This window comes from Haplochromis burtoni, unplaced genomic scaffold (genome assembly GCF_018398535.1).
Source record: "Haplochromis burtoni strain Fernald_Lab_line unplaced genomic scaffold, NCSU_Asbu1 Contig_33, whole genome shotgun sequence".
Taxonomy (NCBI): Eukaryota; Metazoa; Chordata; class Actinopteri; order Cichliformes; family Cichlidae; genus Haplochromis; species Haplochromis burtoni.
Genome location: NW_024582394.1, coordinates 1,067,585 through 1,072,419, shown reverse-complemented (window position 1 = coordinate 1,072,419; position 4,835 = coordinate 1,067,585). Strand labels below are relative to the sequence as shown.

The following is a 4,835-nucleotide window of genomic DNA, read 5'->3' as shown; positions in this document are numbered from 1 at the left end:
TAGGAGTCAGAGATTTAGTCATCTCAACTGTGTTTATGTGTGTCTGAAAAGTGAGGGGGTGTGTTCATCAGGGGAAGATGTCGTCAAAAACACACGTTTCTGTAGCCACCGCCGCAAAACAGGATTTTCAAGCACACTTGATTTCATCTGCATTAAGATGTGAAATCGTCCTTTTTTTCTAAGAAAATCTGTTAAAAACGTTTATTGAAAAAAATATTTTTATGTATTTTCACAAAATAGCTTTTAAATAAACTTGCTTACATACTGGTTGGATAAAAACATCTTCATGTGTGAGTATACAGAAAGAAAAAATACTAAACAGCTTCTAGTTCGATACTTTTAAAGCCAAATACATTGCATTATGGGGGTGAGATGTTAAAATCATGTAATTAATTCCTATTCTGAACTTTCCTGTATATTTTATTCTTTAACATTTGGTGTTGATATGAAATATATGTCAATGCTTGGCATTTGGAATCAATCCTTCTATGTTTTTCTTGTTAGACTTGGTGCAGCAATTCTGCTTTATTACTTTTGTCTCTTTGTTTGCTTCAGTGCTTTTGCTGTTTGTATTTTTTCTGATGAGGACCAGGGTTGTTGTTCTTTCAAGAGGAGATTAATATGTTTACACGCGATGAATAAACAAAAAAAAAAAATAGTATGGTATGGTATTATTCCATCACATTTTAAAGTGACATCAAAAAGAAGCATCTACATTCACATGGTTTACGTGATGGTTAAAATGCCAAATAAGTAAGAGTGCCAAATTCTAGTGCCAGTAGATAAATATAGTCTTAATATACTCAATCACTGTCATCTCAGTGAATGTAAATGATTCTGATACATTCTGTAACTTTTGTAACTAGATGTACAGTTGGTGGCAATGACTAATACAATAGCCTTTCTGCTTTGTTTTCAAGTCTCCATGTATTTTGCATTAATCGGACAATGGAGTAGCACAAGTTGCATGTTGTTGCCGCAAATACTACATACGTTTATTTCATTACTGCCAAACAAACATTTTCATTTCAATGTTGAAGTTGTGAGGTTAAATGTTTGAAATTGGAAATACAATGTAAGACATATATACAATATATACATATAAACATATATTTTATATAAAAGTTCAAATATGACAAATTGTATCCCTTATCATAAGTACTTGATTTCCTTTTGCAGTACTTAATGCTACATTTAATTGTTTTAAAGATACAATACTACTTTTTAGTTGTCCAGACTCACCATAAGTTAGATACACAGGTTATGCAGATGAGCACATCTATTTATACGATTTTTTCCCCCCACTTTCAAATAGATCTATAACAAACCCCCTCCTGCACACAGCAGGGAGATGAACTATACTATTATTATTACCACTGTTTTTGTTATCAAGTATAGAAGCATACGGTATACCATAGTCGCTAATCAGTTTCATTGCATATTCAGGCTATTTCACAGACATTTTGTATATGGAATGTGTGCTAACTTGTTTATTTTTTGGGACTCTTTCTAAATAAAAAGTGGCTGATCTATTGTTATCTTTTACTGTGTCATTTATTTGGAATCTCTTGCTTTGTATTTATGCTATTGAAATATTCATGTAGAGTTATTTAAGTTTTCATAAACATAACCCGTTGACGCTGCTTACCTATGACTGATTTGTTTGCTTATATATAACACACAAAGGGGAAATAAGTGACACCTGTCACTTATTTCCTCTTTATGTGACCTGGCTGGGCTGTGATTTATATCACCCAAGGCACTGCACAACCATTTGTGCTTTCATTGCTTTTTCTGTTTAGGGAGATATATATATATCACGTTACTAAACTTAGTTTGCCAGAGCTGAGGGCACATCACAGAAACTGTGCTAAAAAAAGACAACAACAAAACTTACAGAGGATATGAAGACAAATACGTGTTTTTTTTTTTTTGTTTGTTTGTTCTTTACTTTTAAGTACAACAATCTTTACAGTTGAAATGTATTGGTTAAATCTAGCGTTTTTGTGTGCTACAATTCTTGAAGTATAATATATCAAACAGTTTTGAGCTTAAATTGCTTAGTGCTGAAGTGCCTTTAGGTCACCCTACTTCTTCTGAGTGTTAATGAATTTCACACGTCTCCGTTAAGATGGCTGACTTCCTTCTGCTCCCTAAGATAATCCTCCTTTTCTCACATTCAAGCCATGTGTGCCTTTCTATCGTGCCTTGTAGTTAATTACATCATATTAAAATCATGTTTAGCTGCAAGTAGAATCCGTAGACAGACACCCAGGAGCCACAGTTATTGCAACTATATACAGTTTATAGATAATGAATGTAAGCTCTACTAATAAAGTGAATGCACTTTCATCAGCAAGCAGAATTTTTTTTTGCCTTTATTTGTGCTTTTTATCCCTTAGCCGTGAATGGCTCATGGGTTATTGTCGTCACCGCCCGCAGGCGCCGTGGACACTGAAGTGTATGAATCTTTCTTTTACACATAAAAAGGTTCCTGTAAATGTGACATGTACTGCAGACCAGAGCGCACTGAATCAATAAGAATCTCACCCTGCACACGCACTTACTCAGATGTGAGAAACTTGTCAATAGAAATCAACGACATACATTTCCTGGCCATGTGAGTCAGGCTGTCTGGGCAGAACAACATGATTTATTTTTATATTCCAATCTAGTTTTACTAATTACATTTTACATTACTATGTAATTCTCCTTCAAAAGTAGCTTTTGCAAATACTCAGTAGCATGACTGTTTGATGCTGTGAAGTGGTACTTTTCTTAACTGTACATTTGGCAATTTAAAAGGGAATAAACATACACCGTTAATTTTCAAAGGCTTCTGATTCCACTAAGTCTTCCCACTTTATGTCATGCAAGGTGTTTGGTTATCTTTTTGTTCTACTAAGCTCATGGTTCCAACAACTTTGATTGTGTTCTTACTTCTGAAAATCTGTGAAGTATTTCCCGCTCCATCTTTTCCACCTTTTGTCAAATGCAGGCAGAGACCTGCTTCATGTGCACATTTGTATATGCTGCATCATTTTCCTTTTATGTCATTCTTGTCATTCTGGGTGTATCTTGACATACTCCCAGAATTTCAAGCAATGATCCATTTTCATGAGTGTTTGTATTAGGCTCATGGGATTGCTCATTGCTTTGGGCAAAATCACACTGCTCCATGCACCTCTCTGTCGCCACTCTACTCACATATGCTGATTTAAACACTTGGGCATAGCAAAGAGGTTGCTCACCATCTGCTACTTAGTTGGATCAGATGGCTTTGCTACTGGACGCATCTGGTCAGCCCAAACATTTTGTGAGGGTTTTGCCTGGTGGATGACTCAGTGGAATGAATTTAGCTTTCTAGTCCAAAAGCCATTTTAGTGTTTTTGTTGACATAAAGACAGGTGACAAATTCAAGAAAACCCCGGAGAGGAAACCTGGACCTCTCCAGTGAAGGGGAACCGGTGGCTCTGTCATGCCATCAGGGGCATTTTGGCAGGATAATTTTTGCTCACTTGACACTTTAAAGACAAGGGTTACTGCAAATCAAGTTATTTTGAGTGATCCCATTTATGTTATGTTGAAACATTTCTATCCTGGTTGGGCATGAGCTCTTCCAGAATAGCAATGTCCCCATTGCTACGAGGGGTCGACAATTTATATTGAAAACATTTATTTGTACAAGGGGGAGAAGCCTCCACAGTTAAAATGCTTAAATTATACCATTGCATGAAAGAAGTATGTAAACTGTTAAAAATTTAAAAAATCAAAGAAGATAAAGTATTACGGTTCCTATTTTATGTCCCATTATACTAATTTCTTTAATAATGAAAGGATTTTTTTAAACATGTAGTTATATTCCCACAAAATGCATTTTTCCTAAAAAAAAAATGTAGGAACTTCCTGATAAACATAAGAATTTGTATTTTTAGGTTTTATATACATTTTGATATTTTGTGTTTGCAGCATAAAATGTAGATAATTCCCCCTTTCTCAGCACAATCTTGCTGTTTGCTTTTAACAAAAACACAGATTTGTTTAACCTTAATTAGTCATCCTTGGAGCCTCCTTTTTTAGTTTTACTTTCCTTACCGGGGTTAGGGTTATTGAAGGTTATGAATGTCCCATGGCAACACTACCAACTTTGCGAGCATAGCTCCACTCTGAGGTTTTTTGCTATTCATTGCTTTTTGTTATATCAATATTTTTGCCACTATTTTGTTTTTCCTTTATGTAGAAATGACTTACTGAAGTGACACTCTGCAGAAGCATTGTTATCATTTTACAAGGCAGTTGCACCACCTTTGTGTAATCAAGCTTGCTTATGGGCCATTAGTTCAGCCGATAACATCACACAGGAATGGTTGACCAAAATGAATCTTCATCCATGTGAGCTATCAGCATGTGATGTGCCAGCTTTGTCTCACTTCTTTCCTTTATATTGCTAGTTATCAGTGGTTGTTATGATATGTTTCTCCTTGGACTGAAGGTAATGATGACAGAAGGTACACAGGGAATGGCCTGAATCTGCCACCTCATATAGGAGACATCAATAGCACAGACAGGACAATGTTTCATCTTCAGGTCTATTAGCTAAGGCCTGACTGCCTGCCCTGGCCTCATTAAAATCCAGCCATGATTCAGAAATGCTCACACAGCAACACTGGTGCAGATTTAAGGTGCATGAGCTTTCTTAACATGACATGATTTTATGTATATTTCAAAATAATATCGACTTGTTTACCCACTTGAACTATTATGGAAGATATTGTGGAAATGACAAATCTTGAAAGTTATTGAAAGCATAAGTTGGCAGTGCCCAGGCCTTTTAT

General features: G+C 35.6%; 1 protein-coding gene across 5 annotated transcripts in view; it reads left to right on the top strand.

Annotated features, from left to right (window-relative positions):
- gria2b (glutamate receptor, ionotropic, AMPA 2b) overlaps window positions 1-1,534 on the top strand; it is a 51,660-nt gene extending 50,126 nt beyond the window's left edge. For all 5 annotated transcript variants that reach the window (XM_005919404.3, XM_005919406.3, XM_005919403.3 and 2 more), the window contains exon 16: window positions 1-1,534. This exon is cut by the window's left edge. The gene's annotated coding sequence lies outside the window, so the exon portion shown is untranslated.
- Window positions 1,535-4,835: the final 3,301 nt, after the last annotated feature.